We start from the raw sequence: 24,995 nt of genomic DNA, 5'->3' as shown, positions 1-24,995 counted from the left end.
TTACTGCACATTTGCACATCTGTCCAAAGATTTAACAACAAAAGCCATTAAACGGGTTCACTTGTTTACAACAAGTGCATTGTCTGCTGTTGTATTTTGTTATTTTTCAATTCCTGTTCACTATCACCACACGTAGAGCGTCACTTTGAATATGAAAGTGCAAATGAATAACCTTTTGTGATTTTACAGCCATCTAATGCAAGGGGTCAGCCATTATTACTTTGGTTACATACACCTGTCATTTCCTGTTTTGACCTGTCAAAATAAATGGATGCTCAGCAAAAGGAACAAAAAAAAAGGAACTATGACGCGGTGCATGATGGGTGCTATCCCACCTGGAAACAATAAGCTGGGATACATGAAGGTGCGTCAATGTATAGTTTCTGTGAGGTGTAAAGATGAATGGACACTAGTGAGGTGTGAGTGGATGGAGGGAGGTTCTCCTTTAGTGCAGGGAGCAGCTGTGTGTGTGTGTGTGTGTGTGTGTGTGTGTGTGTTTAAGAGAGAGGAGGGGGACACACTCCACCAGACAAACTTCAGATGCTTCCTGGTCAACGAGTGTCCTAAAAACAAAGTGTCGTCAGGTCGGACACTTGACTCCATGCGTCTTCTTTCAGCGTCCGAGGTAAGTCGAAGCTTGACTCGTTGCCATTTGTTATTGTTAATTTGAAAAGTGCGTCACGTCGCTGTCGCGCAGCGGAACTTTGACAAGTGATGACGTCCGTTTGACACTCACTTGATACTGTGATGCGTTTGTGTCGCGTTTGTGTCACTTGTTTACTGCTCGAATTTCGACATTAACTGCCGGTTTTGACACCGACACGTGTGTCACAGCTGACACCATGACAGCGGTCTGAACGTCAGGCATGAAGCAGGAGCATGACCAAGCACCTGTAATCAATTACAAATGTACATATGGAATAGTTAAAGATGTAAAAACATGATTTGAGTTATTGTATTGCGTTTAAAAGTGCATTTATTTTTTTAATTTTTTTAATTATTGACACATATTATCCCTTCATTATCATGTACACTCACTTAATTAGGTACACATGGCTGCTAATTAAGTGGCAGGAGTGGCACCTGGTGTGATGTGCTGTGCTGTGTGCATAGATTGTTTATAAAAGGGAGAAAAGACATTTTTCTGATTTGTCAGTTGAAGATAATCAGGAAGAAACAATATATTGAATAACCACTAGGGGGCGGCTCCACTGGTTGCAGAAGGTATGTTGACTAGAAGTCATACTTTACATTACATGTCATGTCATGTTGCAGTCGCTTTTATCCAAAGCGACTTACAATGAATTGAGTACAATCAGGCAGGGGTGGAATCGAACTTGCATCCCTGTGTGGGATGTCTTTCCCACACAGGGTACTGGTCTTAACCACTGAGCCACTCCACCATACTAGCTTCATAACATAAGTAAAGATGGTCTCAATCACTATTTGTAGGTCTTTAATAGAGCATGATGTCAGGCGAGTAAGTTCTTTGTCTATTTAGATGGAAATAGACAATGAAGCATGGCGCATGTGAGTGGACACCAGTGTGATTGACAGCTGACCATTAGGTGCTTGGTTGCCGGTGTTGTCTGTGAATTTCCAGTCGTAAAATCATGTTGGCCAAATCCCGATAGTCAAGAAGTTCCACTTGGTTGTGTGTTGGTACCCGAGTTACTGTTGCCTGTTGATCATTTTGAATGTGTCTGGTTGTTCTCTGACATCAACATGACAATTTCACCCGGAGAACTGCTGCTCACTGGATGCTTTCTGTTTTTTGGACCATTTGAAATGATGTCCAACTAACAGCCACGTTACCTTCTTTCCTCAGTCTGATGCTCATTTTAAACTTCAGCAGGTTATCTTGACCATGTCTACTTGCCTAAATGCAAGGGAGTGGTTTCCAAGTCATTGGCTGATTTAGATATTTGTGTTGTTGAGCAGCTGAACTAGGTTTCCATCATCTTATGTTTATGTGCATTTTTTTGTGTCCTAAAAATATATATATTTAGGGAAATGTGAATAAGTCCAGTGGAAAACATTTCAATTAATAACAGATAACATTTACAAATCACTTGATTAAAGGCCACTCCAGCTTCCATATTTCACCGCACTGGAAAAACGGTTGATTAGAGGAGGTTATGTGTGGACTGATAAAGAAACCACAACATTCCTCAACCTCAAGAACCAAATGTTCCTACAGTGTTAGATGAAACGCGTGTCAGTATTGGCAGACAGTTTCAGTAATGGAGAGATTTAGGGCTCCAACAATTATTATTCGACAACTAGATTAATCATCAACCATTTTGATAATCGGGTGTTTTTCAATAATTAAAACAAGCTTTCTTCTGTCAGCTTGTTAAATATGAATATTTTCTGGTTTCTTTGCTCCATATAACAAAAAAAATCATTAGAACTCAATAACTTTGGTTTGTGCATGCAACAAGACTTTTGAGAATATGATCATTTCCAGGTTTGAGAAACACTGATCAATGTTTTCTGACATTTTATAGACCCAACAAGTAACCGATGAATTGAGAAAATAATAGTCAGTTTAATCGATTTTGAAAATAATCTTTGGTTGCAGCCATAGAGAAATTTCCTCCCAAGTCATTTATTACATAAGAAACAAGTCTCTGTCTGTCTTCATCTGATGAAAGCACCTCAGGACAGACGGCCTTAATCCCAAAATGTTAGTAATTTAACAATTTGTGGTTGCAAATTAACAATACCAATCCTGCTTTAATAATAGTCTCCAACTGTATTCTGTACCTATGCAAACTCTTAGGAGGCAAACATCTAAAATGTACAGATTTGGTGTGTAACTGATCATTTTTATTAATTTTTATTAACTCAACAATGCTCAGTTCAAGTATGTCAAGACTGTGTGACATTGAGCATCATACACACTGAAACTGAGGGAGCTAAAAGTCACTCAGCCATCTTTAATGGAATGGTTTACACCAGGGTTTTATCCTCCATGATCAGTCGAAATGTCTGCCAAGGTCCATGTAGCCTCACTTTAGGAATCACTACTGGTGCATTTATGTAAACGACTACAGTGTGTGTGTGTGTGTGTGTGTGTACGTACATACGTGTGTGTGTATGTATACATATGTGTGTATGGATCGATCCATCCATCCTAGTCTCCATTGTTCACTTCACTACGGATGATATCAGTGTTTGCATGCGTGTTGTGTTGTTAATGTGTGAGGGGATTGGGGGATGACATGGAGGTCATTATTTTTCACGAGCCAAAGTCATAAACACTCATCACATTTGCCTGTTTGGTATTAAGTGTGAGAACCAGACGAGTGTATTCAATGAGCTCTGTGTTTAAGTGACTTTACACTTTTATTAGCAATGAGTGCTTTGGCTGCTGTTTTATCTTTAGTTGGGGGTTTCCAACCTTTTTGAATACATGCATCAGGCAAAAAATGTCACTGTTTCTATAATTTATTGCTGATTTCAGTATTTCTGATAGACCTGTCAGGGAGAGCAGATGCTACAGAGCCGATAGTATTATCACATACTCTTAACAGTTAGCATAATGCACACAATGCAATCTTTTGTTATATGCCCAAAAGTGAGGTCAGCTGACTAGCTAAAGGTATTGAACGGCCATGTTTCTTCCATTATATTCCAAAATATAATGTCTTGTTTATTCTACATGCTTTTATTGCAATGTGCAAACATTTTCTGTAGTAGGAGGAAGGGAAAGTTGCTATGAAAAAATGTCCACTCTGGCTGTTTCCATACTCACAAAAGACCCCATGTGGGAGTTCGAAGGGTCACATATATATTCACTTTGTCTGCTTGTGTAATATGTTGCTCCATCTCTGTGGATTTAAAGTGCTTGGTGAACTCTGAAGGCTTTTTTTTTTTTTTTTTTCTGCCATTGTGGTGGTGTAAACAGACACGCAAATCTGGAGCTCTGAAATGTTGGTGAAAATTGAATACAGCCCCTGAAGGAAATAAATGTTGTGACATTGTGTAAGCTTATCAAAACCAAGACGCCAACGCCAACGCATGCTGTAATCGAGCTAAAGGCGATCCAACTAAATATTCGAGCCAGCCATGGATCAGTATGAGTTTAGTGGTTTTAATATTGTGGTATATTTGGAAACAGGTTATCGGTCCATGCCTATTTGAGGGTGTGACTTTTTTGAAAGTATTTGAGTGGTAGATGCAGATGGTCCGCTGCGAAATCTTGCTTTGGTTCAGCGTGGGTTTTTTGTTATGGTCATATAAATTCCTTGTGATACGTTTTTTTGAAAATGATTACAACACACAATGTTAGTCGGCCTGTTTGCTGTGGGTTTTTTTGCGTCCCTTTCCATCCCAGCCCATAGCCTGGTCGCGGCCCTGCTGCTCTATAGAATGTCTGTGTAAATATGAATAAGGGTTAGGATAACTTCACTTAGGGAGACGTGTATTTTTCTTCCACTATAGGTCAGAGACGGAAATGACTGCATCTTGCTGTGTGTTTGTCTTCACAGTTTGTAAGTTCTTGCTTGCCAGAATGGCCCTTTGTTTTCAGAGACATTAGGGACTGAGAGAGGTCGCCCATTTTGTACTGATTCCATGGGAGAATGGCTGCTTATTTGTTAACGCCAGAAATCTCTTGCGTGATGAAAGGAAACTCCAATTTGCTTTTCATTGAGCAGACGTGTAAGTGGTCGGAGAGGCTGTGTTTGATTTACCTCCTCATATCTTTGTTATGGTTATAAATATGATCATGCCAAATGTGGCATGTGGTACAAGGCTTTGTCTGGAGCCATAAATGATTGATATCTCAAAGCATGTTTTCTTCTGCTGTCACCGTACCAGGAGGTCGGCCCAGGAAAACAGGAACTGTTGAACACCAGTGTCTGACACTGCATCCCACCAGTTCTGGTTATGTTAACACATTAACCTATCAAAATTCTTTGCATCACTCTGTGCTGGCTAGCACGCATAAATATACAATGTTTGTGTGTGTGCACGAGAGACAGACGTGTTTTATTATCTTTCTTGAGTGTTTATGAATTTACATAAAGTGAAACGTGACTACTATTTGTGTATAAGCCTGGGGCATATGGTTTGTGGTTGTATTTTATTCTACAAGCACAAAGTCTAAGGCTACATTCTCAGTACTATAATTCTATTATATCAATATTGTGATTTAACTTTCTTCACAGTTTCAGCTATGTAATTCTTCTGCGTCCATACTTGCAACACATTACATGGCCATTCAGATACACTGGGCATGCATGTGCTGCTGTGTCTTCTAATGAAGAACAGTGGTGAAAAGTCAGATCATGGAATTCTTTTTTTAGACCGACAATGGGGTGAAACTAAAAGTATGTGTTCACGGAGCATTTGGTTAACAGCTGATGGTTGTGAATGAGGGCAACTGCATCATTGGTGTAAATGGTCTCCATGACTGCCTCTCCATGCACCTTCCAAATTAAATAAATCTTTAAAATTCTCAGTGTTCAGGGCTTGAAAATGCTGGGGGGGATTGTGGACAGCAGGCATATCTGCAGCAGAATGTATGGCTTATAATACCTAAATGGAGAGGTGTTTGATGTAGCTTAAGGCTAAGCCATTCTCTGCCTGAGCCTCACCTAATACCAGTGTGCCTGAGAAAGCCTGCCACCAAAGACACCTAAGGACAAGAGTAAAGCCTTTTTCAGTCTTTTGAAAATGAGCTTTTACGTTCACTAAGAACAGAGACAGAAAGGGATCAGCAGGCCTGGGCTTATTGAGTGCATATGACTCATGCTGTCTTCTTTGAAATACTGCAATAATTTGTGGAAAGAACAAGATCATTGGATGGAAGGATGTATTAAGGTTAATACAGCTGTTGGCGATGTCATCTTTTGGCTAACTTCCCGTCTGTTGTGGTTCACCTCTTCCACTGTCCATCGTCACTTTATAAACATGTTTTGTTAGGAAGGAGACGACAAGCAGCTTAACCTTACGACTGCCTCGATTGGAGACTTCTAGCTCTGATTGGACAAAGTGTCACGGTATAGTTGACATTTGTCCTACATTTACTTGCAGAGCTTTCAAACAGAGAACCCATGTCACTGACTGAACACGACATTAGGAGTATTTGCGAAAACATTGAGCTATTTTACACTTATTTGACTAACGACTTCGTTAAGACAAGGTGAAATAATTATAAATAGAGTCAACGAGAGAGGAAGAGAGTTCAACTACAGCATGATTTCCAATTTCTCTTATCATCTGGCTTTATTAAATTAGTTTTTTTTACTCTTTGTTTGGACTCGATGGCCCAGTCCCAATGTCCACCCTCGCACACTCACAGACTTTGAGGCGCCGCCACGGCCCGTGAGGATTTAAGGCTGTCCCCCTGTGAAATCTTCAAGTGTGTGTGAGGGCCATCTTACGGCCATTTTGAGCACTTTATGGCCACTTTTTCGTAAGGGGCCATTTCTGCAGTATTTTTCTGAGGGAGTTACCGACAGAGCGTAGTGTGCTTATGAGGAACAAACACAGCACAACCTGAAAAGAGCAAGGAAAATATAGCCCCAGAAGGAGCAACCAACTCTGTTGGTGACATAACAAGACCACAACATTTTCATGTAATCAGGATAATTACAGGAATTTAAGAATATGCTATTAAGTTAATTAATCAACCATTTATTTTATATTATTCTTTGCGCAATGATGTCATTTATTTAATTATTATTTATTTGCAATCCCCCTCAAGTAAAAAAACATCAGTTTAAAGAGTCCTGGGTAACATATTATGGAGCATAAGGTGCTGCTGTTTCTATAATGCTGAGTCCTTGCAGCCTCTCACACCCAGGCACTTAGCAGGTGAAGTCATCAAAGGCCCAGTTCAGACCCGGCATGAAAGTCTGTCCTCAGTGATCCAATCGCATGTGGACAACTGTTGGTACCTGACACTGAAATGTCCTTCCTGGAGAAGATCTGGCTTTTCCCACCCTGTGTTCAGATACACACTTAACAAACATGTTTTCAATGAATCTGACTGTACATCGTGGTGTTTATGATCAGATATGAGGAAACAGTCAGTGTTTAGATCTGTACTTCATGCAATCTGCACATGATCGGATCACTTGCTTGAAAATGGATGTCGCTTAAAATGTACAGTACTTTATATTATTAGGAGAAGCCCCTTGAGATGCATCGTCTCAGGGGGGTAATAGCAGGTCTGAACGGGGTCCAAGTCCATGATGGTTTGGGGCTTTATGGTTTTCTTTCTTATACTCCATCCTGTTTTACTTTGAAACTTCTTGCCTTGTTTGTCAGCCTTTTGTGGCCTTTTAAAGTTGTTTAGCACATAACGGCCAACAGCTTGAACATTACAAGTTAGTATGTAGTCATCTGTAATTATTTGTAGTACAAGCTGGAGAGTGGTTTATTTATCCATTCAGGGGAGTTTCCCTTTTGTTTATCATAAACATTTGATATTGTATTTGTTAGTGTGTGTTTTTACAAGTCACATGATAGATATCACCTTAGGAGGAAGTGACAAGAAGGATTGTTTATCCCTCTTGTATATTGCTTTTTGATGACCTTGAATCACTTTTGCCTGAGAATTTCCCTGTGGGGATAATAAATTTTATTTGATTTCAACTGATGTTCCTCATCTAATAAACAAGCACTTCTTTAGTCAAATTCTCAACTTCATCAGGCCAATGACCCTGACATTTATTCAACCAAACATCACCATCCATCTGTAGGGACAATGCTTTCGTGTTTAGTCTACATACAAGTTTCCTCCTTTGTTTATAGCATGTTCAAGTACTTGGCTGGAGCTTGTGAATGTGATCGGATGACATGTGGTCAAAAAGGTTTTGGATATCAACTCCATTATCATCTTTGCATGCTCAAAAAAAAAGCTGTTTGTTTGCAGCTTCAAATAAATGGAGGATAGAGAGCATGACGTCAATGTCTGTGAAAGGAGGATACTTTTCGAGAGTAGAAAGTATGACGAGAAACGGGAGGGAGAGCGGGAGTGACAGTTGAAGATAAGCTGGAAGAAGGAAGTCTGGTTCTGTATTTCATTTATTTATTCTACAAATTTTGCTCCAAAACATAGTCATACTGTAGACTTTAACTTTTCACATTAGCAGATGTTCACTTTTAATGGTGTGAGCACTGGCTCTTGTGTTTCTGAGTGATCTTGTTTAAATTTTGAACTTCATCTGTAATTTTAATAATTGCTGGATTATGATATCTGACATGTGTTGCTACAACAGAAGGAACACATTGCTTAAAAATAGGAGATGCTTTATCACAGAAAAGCACTTAAACACATTTATCCTTAATGTCATGAATTGCATCTGTGCTTTTCTTGCTGTCAAATGCCAAAATGTCTGTAATATCCCGTGCAGTTCTCTAAAAGGTTACCAACTGTCTGCACAATTTTTAAAGTTGGTTTGCCCTATGACCACAGCAAACACAAATCACACATTTTTGGGAGTAGTTCATTGTTCACTGTAGAGCTGCAACAAACAGTTATTTTCATAATCGATTAATCTTTCGATTATTTTCTCGATCAATCGTTTGGTCCATAATATCAGAAAAACTTAAAAAAAATCTTTATTGGTGTTTGTCAAACCTGGAAATGATGATGTTCTCAAATGTCTTGTTTTGTCCACAAACCAAAATGATTCACTTTTAATGATTTCTTTGTTATCTAGAGCAAAGAAATGAAGAAAATACTCACATTTTAGAAGCTTAAACAATCAGAAATCCAGATTTAATCATGAAAAAAGCTTCAAACCGATTAATCAAATTATCAGAGTAGTTGTCGATTAAGTGCAGCTCTAGTTCGCTGTATGATACATCTCTTCACTAGTGGTGAACAAACATCAATTTAAATGCTGCCTAGAGCTACAAAATTTTAATATAAGCTAAATATGCTATATTAATTGTCACCTTGCCAATAGTTTTATAACAAGTCATAGTGTATGGTCTCATTGGACGTAACGGACAGCTATACTGAAGCCAAAATACAAAATACTTTTTGTATATAGCTGGCTTATTAACTTGTTGCGGCTGTGGATTGATGAAGATGATGGTTTAAGTATTGAAAGCACTTCCCAGAGCCCCACAGTAGGAATAATATGTTGTCATTTGAAACTCCCTTTCAGCAAAACAAATTAAAGAATTCACATCAGACAACATCAACAGCAGTGATATCCTTTGATTGGTGGTTGAAGAAGGTCTTGATGGGCTCAGCTGTGGTGACTGTCAGTGCTCATAGTAATAACTATGTTTTTTTTCTTGTATGTGAATAGAAAAAAAAAATTCCACACCCGAGCGACTTCTCCTGGGGAAAGTACTTGATTTAGGAATAGAATGATTAAAAATCAAATGCAACAGTCTGTTCAAAATTCACAGTAATTGCCTTTTTATCCTTAGAGAAAGTCTATAAACTATTAATTCAAAATAAAATTATCTGAGTCCCCACTAAACACTGTTTGTCAGTGGCAAGGGTCATGAAATGGACCACTGGTTGTTCCTTTTGTTTTTTATGCACACACTCTACCTCCACCAACTATGGGACTGTTTGTAATGATCCTCAGGAACAATGTGGTATTATTATTATTATTATTATCTATTTATTTAATGCATTTGTGTATTATATGCAGGCATATTTGTCAAAAGTTTATGTGACCTACTGGACACCTGAATTTCCTCAGAGGGATAATTAAAGTATGCATCCATCTATAGCTTTGTTTAAAGTTAAACACACATGTTTTTTGTTTGGTGAGGATCCACTTAAAGATCGAGTGTCTTGGATACCTTTTATTATGGACTACCACTTATACTTTAGGGACTGTAAAGGCTAATCATTACTGTGAATTCTAAATAGAATATTGCTCTTATCCTTGAAGAGCATCCCATTTAACTGACATCTTTTTGACCCAATCCAGCACTCCTTTTGTATTATTATTTTTCGTCAAATCTAATAGCTATTATGAGCTAAGTAAAGGCAACACAGAGTGCAGAGTTATTGTCCCTGTCCGTCACAAGAATGGGTTTATTGAGTCTGCTGCTTTCTCAGCACCTTCATGCCTTTTCTGCTGCCTTTCATGCCATGTCATTATCTCCATTTTTTCTTAATGACCTCCAGAAAATGTGTGGCAAACATGAGAGAGAAGAAAACTAGAAGCAGAAGCTCCTAAATCTCTCACAGTGAAATAAATCACAAACAACACTGCTTTAGCTGGATTAAAAAAGAAAAAAGAAAACAGGAACATAGGGAGGAGGATGTTCTAAACCTCCCAGCTCAAGCTGTATTTTGGCTTAACTTTTGGTTTTCAGGTTCAATCAGCATCCAGATCAGACTAAGTATGGGCAAACTGTGCTGAGGTTGTGATGCAAACGACAAAAGGACAGTGGTGAAGGAGGGATGGGAAAAGAATAGACTTGGGGCTCTGTCGCTTTCCAGCTTTTACAATTATTCCTGCAATCAGTTCTGAACAAGAACCTTTTTATTTTGAGGATGTGGGCTGCCGGCTCCACTTAACGTAGTCGTACTCAGGCCTGGAAAATGAGGTGAATGTGGCTGTACCCAGCTGTGTCCTGGCTCAGTGATCGTTTAGTGCAATTAGAGAGTGAGAGACAAGATCAGGAAACACCCAAAGGCTGTGTTGACGCTGCTGAGTCACGTGAAGAAGTGAGTATGGCTGTCAGTGGCCGTTTAGTAGGTCCAGGGAGAAATCAGATGTAAACGTGAAGGATTAACAGAACTCCACAGTCTGCACGGAGTGAACTCAGAAACACACAATAAAAGTCACCCAGTGTGGTGTTGCAGCATAAGGCAGTGCATCACTGAGATAGTGTTATGTATGAGGTTCAGTTTGGAGAGTTGCTTAATGGCCACAGACTCTATATCATTGGATAGATGTCAGTGGATTTTATGTGGCCTATATTATTGAACAATAGAGAGCAGTCTTGTCAAACATGTGTGCAGTAATGTGATAGTGTTAATGTTTAATTCAATTCCAAAATACTTTCATTCATCTCCCAAGGGCCAATTTAAAGGCAAGCAGGTCTGCAAACAAACAACAAACATGCAAAGTCACCCACAAACAAACAGCAGACAACTAAAGTCATCCACAAACAAACAAACTCATCCACATACAAATCTCACATTTCTGAAATGCAAAAACACAAGAATAAACAATTCTAAAAACAGATGTCACAGTGAAACATGTGTACTGAAGGATGGGTAAGGCTTCAGTGTGAGTGCATTCACCAAGTGAAGTGACCATTTCGTGAACTGCTGCTGTTCACCAGTCTGATGGCTTCTGGTATAATTCAAACCACGTCTTGTTTGTTGTACATACAGGCAGTCTAAAGCACATTGCTGATGGTAACAGCTGAAACGTGTCATGTTTTGAGATCAACATTTTTTGTGTAATTTTCTAACAAAGCTTGAGAGAAAACCCAACTTATTTTTATAATAAAAATACTTTCTCCAAAATCCCCCTCCATATTTTTTTGGTGGAAGAATTAACTTTGTTTTGCAACGCACAGAGTTAATCTCACAACACGATATGTTATGAATGACATCGAGTCATCATGAGAAGAGGAGAAGCCTCAAGATTCTTACATTTGATCCTCATGGCATGCAGTATAGAGACGTTGAATGAGAGATAAGGAGTGAGAACTACGGAGCGGGTTCAGAAACATTCTTCATGTGGAGAGTGCGACCTGAAGATATATTGACAGAAACATGACACTGGATTCTTGAGAATGTGTGTTTGTGCACACTGTTTTCTCTGTGACTGTTTGAGATATTCTCTTTACATATTAACTTCACCTGATTACATTTTTGACAATTTGTAGCACTGGCAGTATGCTTAAGATTTATAGATTCATAATCAAGTGACTACTGATCAAAATCCAGATTATTTGATTATTGTCTTGAAGTGGATTCAGTACAGTAGTCCTGGCCCATAAATATATAATCTCATTTGACACTGCAATTGCACAATCCCAGAGTATGAATCTCTGCTCAAGCTGCAGAGATTGGCTGCATAACTATTTACTATAGTACAAACTTTTAGCACTTTGTAGTGATGCACACTCACTTGACTCCCATTGTCCTTGTAACACAAGTAGTATAAAGAAAACAATGAATTGTAACATTGTTCACTGCGCCACCGCCTTTTGTTGGTGTATGCCAATCTGCATTTTCCAAAATGGAATTCATTCCCGTCTATGCTAACGAGCTATCCACTGAGCCTCCCATGCTCACTGAGACTTGGATCAGACCCTTTTTCTTAATTCCTGTCAGTCTGCTCGAGGAGGTTGGACTGTCCTTCGTGTCTAACAAATGGAAATTCACTCAACTCTTGCCTCCAAACAAATACCTCTTTTGTGTACCGCCAGACTGTTATATAATTTGCTTTGGTTAAAGTTTCTGCGGTTGTCGTTTACTGTCAACTGGACATTGTCTACTGTTCCCTCACCGATCTGTCCAGCATTCGTCCTTTGTGTTACACACGTCCATGAGATAATCTGAGCTCTGCAGACATCCTGTCCTGAAAACTCATTTGACTAAAAATGGGTTTGCAGCCCTGCAACTCGAGAACTGCTAAAAAGATTGACCCAATTCTCACTGAAATTTTACAGTGACTCTTCACATAATTTTATTCAGTATGTGCTTGTTGGACTTGCCCTCTCTTCCACCACCTTGGGCATCACCCTTCATGGTCCGCCTGACTGCTGTCCTACCACATGGCTGTTCAACTCCAACAACTGCCTCATTATCCGAGCCATTATCTTCCACCATTGTGCCAATAATCACGCATGATTACAGCCTTCAATAGCTTTACCAACATTTCCAACCACATCCAAAGCCTTTGATACACTTAAGTATTGCATCCTACTTTTAGTGTTTTCATGCACTGGCACAGTTCCCATTTGAGCTCTAGTTCCATTCAAATCCTTGGTGCTCTTAGTGAACCAGCCAGAGTAGTAGAGTGCATGATTGTCAATGATGAAATCTGATGAATTGTTTATTAAATGTGTCACAAATACTTTTCCTGGATGTGATAGTGGTGCAGCCTTGAAGAATTTCGCGAGCTGGGATGAATAGCAGATAGCTAAGAGGGGTTTTACTGGCAGTTCCCATTGCTTTTAGTCAGTGCTGAGATATGAAATGATGATGTGGAAATTCTAATATTAGTAAAACATCTGTTATGTAAATGACAGTGTTGTCAATCTGTGTGTGTGTGTGATTTTAGTTTTGTGTACTTTACACCAGACGGTGTTGCTTTCATGTAACATGTTTCTGATCTCTGCACATAACATTGTGTGTGTGTGATTTTAGTTTTGTGTGCTTTACACCAGACGGCGTTGCTTTCATGTAACATGTTTCTAATCTCTGCACATAACATTGTTCTTCAGTTTCAGTTTTAGAGGTGCGTGCTTGTTGGCAATGAAGTTATAATGAAGAAATCCCAGGATAGGTTCAGTTGCCATTGTGAGCCTTAAGTCATTGTGGTATAAAGCTGTTCAAAAAATTCTCATCAGAGAAATCACTGCAGTTTCTTTTGAAACTAATGGGTGGTTTGGCTGTTTTGTAGTATAATGCATGCTGTTCAGCAATGATGACTGAAGTCGAGAGGAAAAACATCATCGGATTTGTAATGATGAGGTCTAATGGTTAGAATAACATCTATGAGTGAGGCTCTACGTGGACCTGAAGTGCTCAGTCTGATGGTATTGCTAGACCGAGCATGTTATCAGATGAAGAACGCAATATGAAAATAATGTAACATTATTTCTGTTCACAAAGACCAGACAGAGGCAGAACAATAACAGTTAAAGTTCCAGTGCATACCTTTTACACAGTTGAGACAGTACTAAATAAAGATAAATGGATATTAAACATTTTTATTTGTTAAACGCACTAAATTGCACTTCACTGACACATTATTTTTAATAAGATCTTATGTTATATAATGATTAAACACATGAAACAAGGAACTTACAGGTCCAGTGTGTATAACATGTAGGATGATTTATTGGCAGATATCAAATATACTACCTTTTTAAGTATGTTTGTATGTGTATATAATCACTTTAAAACAAAAATGGTTTGCTTTTTATAGCCTTGGAAGAAGTCCTTAAAATGTAAGCACTAAGCACGGCCTCGCTTTGAAAAAGGTGCCAAATGGACAAACCAGTCAGAATGCCTTTCATATAAGTGAAGGTCTTTGATTGTTGCCATCTGTGGTCTCACCATTAGATGTTTTAAACATTATACCCTTAAGAAAAAAAGATGACATACTTGTTGTTGATATATAAACTGATAACATACCAACTGAACCAATGTTTGATGCAGTGCTCTTCCTGCAAGAAGAAAAGTCAACATGTCTCTGAAAATGAAGTTTTGCTCTCTGTAATACTATAATGGAGAGTATGATGAAGACCTGCTCTATATGTAAAGTGCATTGACTTGACCGCTTTTGGCAAACGGTGTATAATGGGAGCATTCCAATCTATTATGATAAGACACATGAGCTGAGTCATTAGTGACCAGGGGCCTTTCACTTTCAAACACCCAGGACTATGACGTCACAGTCGGTGGTGAGTGAACGTATTTTGATTAGACATTACCTCTCAGTCGTTTCTGATCCATCTATGTGTTGGTTCCATATACCATTTCATCTCTCTCTAGTGTGATTGCTTCCACATGTCAGGCCCCAGGCCTCACAGGCCCGCACTGTGTTTGTATTGGGGTTCAGGAGCCCCTGGAAAGGCTTAAGATGGTCATAGCTCCATTGAATACATAAGTAGAAGGTATATGGAGGCATGCTGATGAAGAGGTTGGTGGGTGGGTGGTGGGATAATGTGAAGACTGTCAGGGGAGCAGTGAGCGGATAGAGGGGCGAGCAGAGCAAATTGACTAAAGGAGAGGATTTGGCAGACACATTCTTGGGCTTGCCTGATGCTGATGAAGGAAATTTGGATCATGAAGATGCAAGTTGTACGTAAACATCTACTACAGACTCACTTAAGGAATTTTAGGTGTTTGTGTAACCATGACTGTGTATACATATGTTTATTTTAGTAACATCTGTAAAAAAAGGTAGATTGCAGCTTTTGGTGTCTGTCTGATGACCTAATGTTATTTGAATGAATTGAGCAAAGCCCTTCACATAATAGCTCTTAAAGACAGGATATGTTTCATGTATCCTTAATCCAAATCCATAAGCACAAGGGAGCTTTGGTTGTCAGTCCTGCTCCAGGTGGAGTGTACATCTGCCCTAATGGTCTTTGTGTCAGAAAAAGCACAGGAGAAATGGGGAAAACAGCTGTGGTTGTACATGAATACACAAAAACAGCCTTACCACTATTTTCCACCAAAAATGACTTGCAGAAAGATCAAATGACTGGCAAGCAATTTGGCAATTTCTCTGGCTCATCTTTCTGGCTAGCTCTGGCAGTGGTGGGAAGCCAGAGGCATCAGTGGTAAAGGAGACCCCAAATTTAAGGGGGGAGGAGATGAATTGGCCCACAAGGGGGATACATTTAAATCCCCATATTTTGAATTGAGGTATCTTTTTGGACTGGAAGACTGTTGTTTTTTCCAATAAAATATTGCTAGAGCCAGTTGGACATTTTGGATTGTTTGTCATTCACACTCAATTGTTCAACATGGGTTGAAACGTGTCAGAGATTCAAAAATGTGTTGCATACCCATAAACCAAAATCAGTGTTTTCATTTTTGTAACCTTTTTTCCTCTCATAATTAAGAACATTTGTTGGCGTGGCTCTCTTACTTTAATACTATTTTTGTGAGGTCACACAGTTAACCCCTTGGATTATCTCATGTAGTTTTGATTGTAGCCCCAAAGAATTGCTCAGCATTTTCCCTCAACAGTCCCATTCAAAGCATTCTGCAATTACCCAGCCAGCCAACACACAGAGTGAACACCACCATCCCACGTGACAGAAAGAGGATAAATATATTTGGTTTCTTGGATGCAAGGGAAAAAAAAGAAGAAACACATGTATGTTTGTGTTCTATTTATTTCTGCTCCCACAACTTTACGATTGTAGTAAATCTTTTTAAAGAGGCATTACGATGCAGACCTTGACGATGACGGCCCATAATCCATCGCGACCCCTCGCCTTGTGTGTGATGTGAGCAGTTGGTCAGTTGTTCACTTGAGGTGTGAAGTGAAGTGTGACTGTGCTGCAAGAGGATTATACACATCAGTCTGTACCACATTCAAGCTAACACTGTCTTGAAATGGACATTTGCAGGAGTCCATACACTCACGGCCACTCCAGCTGTCTCTCTCTCGCTCTCTCTCTCTCCCCCCTTGTGTGTGCATGCCTGTGTTGTATTAAGTAAACAAATGAGTGGACACTTTCTCTTTTCGCTCCCCCTGTGTGAATGTTGTAAATAGTTGATGATTTTCTTTTTCTCTCTGTTTCCTTAAGTGAATGCGAGCATCAACATGACAACATCCGAATAGCTACTACAGCAACATTTGATATTATACTTATATTAGTAGTACAACTGTATTTAACATAAGTTTAAACAATAAATCACATGATTTAACTGCTTTTATGTAGTTGGCTCTGCAGAGCAACACCATAATACCATAAACGTAAATGTGACATACTGTCAGAATCTCGAACATGTGCCGACATGCAGCTTGTAGTAGCTTTGAAGCTGCAGCTCGTCTGCAGAAGCTTTTTTTTTTTTTTTTGGAACACTAAGAGTTGAAGTTAAAATCAATATTTATCAGATTGATTATATTTTTGATGAAAACATAGCCATGTGCTTAAGTGTATATAGAAAATTCAGTTGTGTTGCATCGTGATATCAAATCATGTATCTGAAATCGTAATTGAGTCGTGAACCTAGTGAAGATACACAGCTCGACACAGTTCATTGTAACCTGAGAAAGATGCTCACAGTGAATTGATGAGGACATGTGTTGTACTGGCCTTTGGCAGTGGCTGCTGTGCTTGGGTATCACTACTATTTGTGCTGGCACAGTGATGGAGGAGAGCAGAGCATCCTCATGTGCAGTCAGCATAACTGCTGAACTCATCACTCCTGTCTGTTCCAGGGATGTGTCCCTGTGTTTGAGCACAGGTTACATCGTGTTGTCAGCGGGCCCTGGAAAAGGAGGTCCATGAAAATAACAGCTTTCTGATTCTACACATTGAGTACAGCCAATTCTCCGTGATTCAAACCATGTGTATGAAACAAAATTATGACTTTTCAGAGTAGTCCGTGAACAACAGCGTTTGTACTGTAGCATGGACAGTTGTCAGCGTGACTGGAGGGTTTGGCTCAAACACTCTCATTTTGTGGATAAGGACCGATTTGCTTTTATGAATATTTAGATGACAAGGTCATGGTGGTTATGAACAAACAGTGCCTGTTTGTTTCAGTGCACAAACATGTTGTAAGATTCATACATGGATGTGCACAAAACACACTTCACTTTAAATGAAATGAACCATTCACCTGTGACAACCTTCATTAGAATGCTGAAAATGTAGTTTAGTTCATTGCCGTGTCCTTTCTACTTGTTGTTGGATGGAAGTGACCTTGTTTCTTTGCACACATTTCACAAGTGTTTGGTGCTCAGAGGAGATCACTGCTCTTAGACGACTAATTATCACACATCAGAAAAGTGCAACCAGATGATCTGGAAGAAGAAAATACTGTTTACTATAATGAATCGATTACTAAATAATCAACTATTTTGATAATCCATTAATCGGTTTGAAGCTTTTGTTCATCGTTAAAACAAGATTTCCGATTGATTAAGCTTCTTAAATATGAATATTTTATTAATTTCTTTGCTCTGGATAACAAATAAATCAAAAGTTAATCAATCATTTGTGGACAAAACAGAACAACACATTTGAGAACATCATTTCCAGGTTTGATGAACACCGATCAACATTTTTTAAGGTTTTCTGATATTTTATGGACCAAACGATTAATTGAGATTAATCGATTATGAAAATAATCGTTAGTTGCAGCTCTACTGTTTACTACTGATGGGTATCGGTAGGATTGTAATACTGAAACTGATTTGCTTATTAATACTTTTCAATAACTTGATGATGAAAATGCCTGAACAAAGCTACCTGTGAGGTACCACCCTGTTTAAAACAAAGGACTCCTCTATTATATAGTGAAGGGCTTTAAATCTCGTACAGTAAACTTCATGCCATGTTACCTTGTTTAGACTGACTGCTGTGGCTGCTTGCCTGACTTTCATCGAGATTATTTAGCACATCAGGACTGAGCAGCTACACTACTTCCAGGAAGCTGCACAGAAAATGCTGCTGTCATTAGCAGCAGCTGGCACGCTAGCTAAACGTTTGCAGGTTTTACCCGCTCACTCTAAACTACATAGTTACACGTTACAAGTCACTTGTCACGATGTTTAGCTAAATGAGCCCAAACAACACAGTGCCTTAGTCATCATTAAGTGATGCTGTAAAGTAAAAAATGTTAGGGACCTGCGCTGCCATTTTTTTTCCAATGAAGCAAAGTTGGAATTAACACAAGATAAATAGTAATAGTTGTATTGTTTGTCCAGCCGCTTACTGAGACTTTGGTATTGACCAGCAAGGGACGGCTGTCGATTTAATACTGGTTCTCAATACCCATCCCTATTGTTTACAGTTCACAGTTGGTGGTTTGTTTGACTCACCAGTGATGTCTGTGACGTTTCAACATCGTAAACATTGTCATGCTTTATCGACCAAACACACTCTCGGTTTGTGCTCATGATGCATGTTGAACTTCAGTGCTGACAAACCGCTGTTGGTTTTGAGCCATTTTAATGAAGTCCATCCAGAAAAAAATAGTGCACTAATTACAGCTCCACACACACCACATTGCTGTGTCAGGCAACTGAGATTCAAATTTAACAATGAACGTCCATATGTTTATGTTTTGATTTTTTTCTTCTCCTCTTGTTTAAGGCTCTTTTGTTGAATTCAACCAGAAATAAATCAGATTGTCACTTTCCAGCTGGGCTGAGTGCTTTTGGAATAAAGTCGGGTGCATAGCTGTTTGAATTAAATGAGTCCTTGTCAGCATTTCCATGAATATATAACTCTACGCTGGAGGCTAGGACAAGAGTGTACTTTTTGTGTTTCTCAACTCTAACTCTAACTCTAACCTTGCATGCTCTTACAAGCACCTGTCTCTAAACTTTCCTTGCAAGAGTCCTGCTGTCTTCGCTTCTGCCAAATATTTTGAAGCATATTTTGTTTTTAGGTTTTTTTTAATGTGGCATCAATGAGATGCTTTAATAGATATACTGTACGCTATGATCACAGAGTTAATCAGTGAAAAGAACACATCCTTCCAAAACATTTTTTCTTGTCCATTGTTTTTCTATTAATGTTGAATATGGAAGTTGTATTTCTGTCATTGTAGCTTGGCATCGAGAATATGCTGGGCTTTGTTGTGACTTGATATTGACCCCAGTGTTCGGAATGCCGTTTCTTACCACTGCAATTGATGGGCCAGATCATTCTGTTGTCATTTTCCTGATTGATTACACTTCTTTTTGCACTCATTCATTGCTTGTCTTGCCAGAGATATTCAGTGATTTATGCAACTATTAAAATGTTTCCAAGAAACACTTGTACTGAAGTGATCCTATGGTCTCATGGTTATGGGAAAGACATTTGGAGATAAGGAGAGTTGCTTTTGATTTGTCTTTTATCAAGATGTTTACTCCCACTCCACTTTGCCTGTGGAGCAATACTGTATATATATTTTAGCATACCAAACTCATCAGGTGTTTTCAGGTAAACCGTTGACTTTAATTATGTTACTGATGTGTCCGAGTGTCTAACACACGTCTGCTCTTGTTTGTGATAGGACCGTGCTACTGACAGAGGTACAACTTGTACAGAAACTAACATGGTAAGTGCAATGTTATTTAAGCATGTATGAATATAGTATTGTATTGGAATTTGCATGCATATAACTATTTAGCCTTAAGGCCAACTCGTACCTTTATGTTGCTTTAACACTTGATATTTGGCAGGCCTGTTGACTGTTGTTAGGTGCACTCTCTCTGACAACCCCCCCATCTTTAAGAACTGTCAAGCACTCTATTTGGAAGGTGTTGTGTTGTGTTGTAGCTTTAACACATAAATGGGATTTGAACATTGGCAAAATGTTATTTCATTAGCTGGTACTCACATTATTATTATTGGCCATTAAACATTTCTCAAACTTGTGCCACGTGCATTAGAGCAGAGCAAAGCAATGAAGCAGTTCACCGCTGCTTGACACTGAGTTTGAGTTGATGCCTCCACCACCTGCACCACCTTCATTTGTGCTGCATATACAGTACATCACTGATGGATGGATGGAAGAAATGCCATTATTGCCAAACAAAAGGCTCAGAACAAGTATTATATGCAGAGATTTTAGATTCCCATCATTCCTGTCATATTTTGGTCAGACAAGTGCTAAGAAATAAGGGAGATCTGTCAAAGATCCCAGCTTAAAATTATCCACACATTCACATCCATGCATCTATATCTATATACACATCTGTTAATCTTGAACCACTGAACTACACAATCATTGTCTTTCTCCTTTTAATGTCTTTTGTGAGCTGGCTAGAGTGCTGAGAAAAGTATCAGCAGATCATACTACATATACGCCAGTCGAGGGACAGAGAGGAGAGCAGTATTCTTTAAAAAAAAAAAAAAAAAAAAAAGGAGTTCTTGAGTTCTTATAGACGGAAAAATCCCATTTGGTTTTGATTCATAGGATAATATGTTAAAGCCTTCAGCTGGAAAGGGCACAAACTGTGGGATTATAACTGGCTAAAGGTCTTTAATATGCCATCCATCCATTTTCTACCGCTTTATCCTCCACAGGGGGTCTTTAATATGTTTACATATAAATATATATTCCGTGTCCATGGCTTATTTACAACGCACAATGCTTTCTACAGCACAAACTGACCCACACATTTCTCATTTTAAACATCATAGCTGACAACTCAAGTACAACTTTTTCTCAAAATTCAAACTGTGGATTGGGAGATTTTGCTTCAATCTTCAAGAGGAACATTACAAATTCAAATGGTTTACTGTTTACTGACCCTATAATCAAATTATGTGATTATATTACAAAATACACACATTTATTCAAGATGAAGCTGAACTATCATATGCCAAGGGCTAAGGAGTGAAGCTGGTGAGGAGACACTGGAGGAAGACGTTATGGTGATGTCCTCTTCTCTTGGCATCAGTGGACTGTGATACCAGGCCCAGCCACCAGGAAGCAGTGAAGTGGTGACTGATAATGATTAACTCTGTAAACTCTTACAGTAGTAAGATGCTTTGAAAACATTGATAACACATTGGTGCTCTATAATTCTCTGTTTGGAAAGAAAGAAAAACAATCATTTATGAATTCCCATGTGTAATGGATCCGTTATTGAATGAGCTTGTATGATTAGCCCTCAGAGAGCTGTTGGCATGCAATTTACTCTCCATCGCTAAAGTGCTGCCAGGTAACAAGAGGCGCACCGTTCTATTTACCTCCGTGAGACATTAACATGGAGCAAATCTGAATAAAACACACACCAGACACAAGATCTTAGGATCTGTTCCTTTAGGCATCAAGGTTTCACTCGCATAGTTTAAAGAACACAATATGAACAACAGTATGTGGCTTAATGGAAAACATATTGAGAAAATAATCTTATTATCAAGATTTACTTAGAAAAAGGAGCTGTGCAGTCATTTCCTTGGGAAATTATCTAAGAATTAGTTTTTCCCTGAAGTGTATTTTGAAGCATGAAGGAATTCCTCAAAATGTGTTATTCATTGTAGAAATGGTAGTAAGAGTGAAATAAAGGAATACTTAAATGGTCTTTTACCTCAGGATCTTTATCATTGAAAAAAAATAAATAAATCACATTTTGATTCAAGACAATTTGCATGGGTACAGTATTCAATATTTTGTTATATCATGTTGTCATGTTTTATTGTGATTTTTTTCTGTTCCCAACACTGATCTATAAACAAAGATTTATCTTCTTGAGGTTTTGAGCAAAGATCACCAGACATTTCACAGACAACAGTAGAAATCATGGTTGGAACTGGTATTGAGCTTTTATTAAAGGATTTGGAGCTGTAATGCAATGGTAACGTAACGTTTATATTTGACCTCTGACTGCAGCTGTATAATATTATATCATAATAATATAACATTCAACCTCGGGTATTGGAGTCTGGTATATACACACACACTATTATTAGGTACAATGAAGTAGCAGGAGTAGCACCTGATGTGGTCTTCAACTGCTGTAGCCCATCTGCTTCATGGTTTTGTGTGTCGAGTGTTGGTCTTCTGCATACCTGGGTTGTAAGCAGTGGTTATTTGAGTTACTGTTGCCTTTTTGTCATTTCAAACCAGTCTGGCCATTCTGCTCTGGCATCAATAAGGCATTTTCACCCAGAGAACTGCCACAGTGGATATTTTCTTTATTCGGACCATTCTCTGTAAACCCGAGAGATGGTTCAGCAGTTTCTGGAATACTCAGACCAGCCCACATTCAAAATCAGTTAATTCCCTTTTCCTCTCCATTCTGATGCTTGTTTTGAACCTTAGCAGGTTGCCTTATCCATGTCTACTTCCTTAAATGCAACAAATGGCTGCCCTGTGATTGGCTAATAGGATAATATTAGTGTTAAGCAGGAACAGGTGTACCTAATAAAAGTGGCTGGTGAGTGCAGCTTCTGTGTGTAACGGTTTACTCAACACAGTGATTATCATGTTAAGGACAACACTGTCAGACAGCGCAGTCTTTGAAAGAGCTGCTGCATTTATAAATGGGTCATCTGTGTAGAGGGATGTTTTATGACTTGTTGTACCTCACTGACATGATGCATCATGTACACTTTTTGGACCTGATGTGAAATCTGACAAAGCTAAGTAAAGGTCTGCTAAAAGCATCACCAGATTTGCAGATTTGACATCCTAGGACATTCACATTTGTGTTGAGATCACTTCACCTAATCCACAAGTAGACTACTGTGGATGGATCCACACTGGATGTATGTATGTGTGCATTACATCTGCAAAAGTGTCTTACTTTTCATGGAGGCACATCTTAACTGATAAGAGTAGGCACACTACGGAAACACATATGCTGCACTGCAACTGCAGACTATGGAAAATATCTTTCTTTACAGTTTCTATAGGTGAGGCAAATATTTCAAAGTAAAAGCTCTCTAGCAGTTCAGCTCACTCAATTCATCCTGGCATTTAGGTGAGTACGTAGGATTGTTTAGAGTTTTAAAAATGATATCATATTTTTCAAAGGCAAACCTTCTGCAGAAGATGCACTCCCTTTGTGAGACACAGTGTCATTTTTTGAACAATAAATACATTTGGATAACAAAGAATACTTTACCAATATCAACAATTTGCTGTGCAAATAACATTGTTTTGTTTTAGCAATACAAATGCTGTCCCCTGCCAATGTTTTGAGACACAACACCCAGAGAGGTCTTTGGTGGCATTTTCTCGTCTTGGGTTTTGGTCGTCGCGAATCATTGTTCCGTTCGGTTGACGTTGGCTTGTTGTTTGTTTTCCGAAACATTGCACAGTTTTCTTTTTGCCCCTGTCAGAAACTTCTCTATTATCCAAACCTTGTCACCAGTGTAGATTTTGTTGTGGTACGTCACTTAAATGAGTCCGGGTTACAGCGAGACCAAAAGTTCCACCTGCTAAACTTTAGTTAGGACTCACGCCCCCCCTGGAAAGTCTCCACGCCCAGCCCCCCCTCCCAGCGGGGCCCGCCCCACAGTTTGAAAAATGCTGCTCTATGTGCATATGTGCATGTTTATAGTTTTACTCCCCTTTATACTGTACATATATGTAGGGTAATGAGACATCGCTGGATAAGTTTGCATGTGTATATGCTTCTACTGTAAACAGTTTGCATTGTTTCAATGAAAAATGCATTCCAGGGATTAATTTTGTTTATAAAAGTTCAGGTGAATACACTGTTTGCCCTTTGCAGCAATGTCTGTGCTCGCTTAAGAGGGGAAATGACAGCTTGGTGTTTGGAGAAGTTGTATCAAAGTGTTTTGCGTAGTTGTACAGTTATGTATGCCTGCTGTCTCTGCTCTCTCTGTCTTGCTTCATGTGTGTGTCTTTGTGTATCTGGACCACCCAAAGACTTTAAGGTCATAATAATAACAGGTCCACTTCCTCCCAGTGATAGGGCAGTGGTTCCAAATGAGGGGCAGCAGATGGAATAGGCGCTATCGGCTCACATCGCAGAAACAGCAGCCTCTCTGTTTTCTAGAGTAGTCACAGCTGTGTATAAACTTGTCCCCCCCCCCCTCTCAGTGCCATAATCTAAATGTGCAGAGTCACAAATATACTGTCACAGCCTTATATTTAGTGTGTGACAGTCCAATGCTCATGAAAAGCACTAGCATAGCTCAGGGTGTTAATCCCTCTTTCAATAATGTGCAAAATTGACAAAATTGATGTCGCAATTAATCTTTTTTGTCCAAAGCCTCTCTTGCAAAATGTGGTGTGCTGGAAAAAAAACCCCTCCTGTTTAAAGTTGTTTCTTTTTTTTTCCCCCTCTCTCAACTTGTGTAAACAAATTCCTCTGGTTAGACAACATTTTCATTTTTGTGATTTGGTGATTCTTCCTCCTCCTGGTGAGCAAAAAATACATTGTGGTAATTAATATGATAATATGCGGTGGCATAATTTTTTCCAGGCATAGCTGCAGACAATGTTGCACTGAGGTTTCAGCTGGATATTCTGCAGGCAGGCCGAGTACAGCATGTCTCTTTCAGTGCTTGGCCAGTTGAAGAGTGGAAATAACATTTGTTTTTCAGAGACAAGAGCATTCTGCCCACAGTGAGAAACGATTGGCCCAGATAACTGGGAGAAATGTAGCTTTGTTCACCTCTGTGCAGTGTTTGCACAAAGG

The 24,995-nt window shown here is 39.0% G+C and overlaps 1 protein-coding gene across 1 annotated transcript in view; it reads left to right on the top strand.

Moving 5' to 3' along the window:
- Positions 1 to 502: 502 nt before the first annotated feature.
- LOC131469607 (uncharacterized) overlaps positions 503 to 24,995 on the top strand; it is a 218,414-nt gene continuing 193,921 nt past the window's right edge. Inside the window, exons 1-2 of the mRNA XM_058644753.1 lie at positions 503 to 625; positions 19,886 to 19,930. The gene's annotated coding sequence lies outside the window, so the exon portion shown is untranslated. The remainder of the gene's footprint in view (positions 626 to 19,885; positions 19,931 to 24,995) is intronic.

Source organism: Solea solea, chromosome 12 (genome assembly GCF_958295425.1).
Source record: "Solea solea chromosome 12, fSolSol10.1, whole genome shotgun sequence".
Lineage (NCBI taxonomy): Eukaryota > Metazoa > Chordata > Actinopteri > Pleuronectiformes > Soleidae > Solea > Solea solea.
This window is presented reverse-complemented; position numbering and strand designations above follow the sequence as displayed.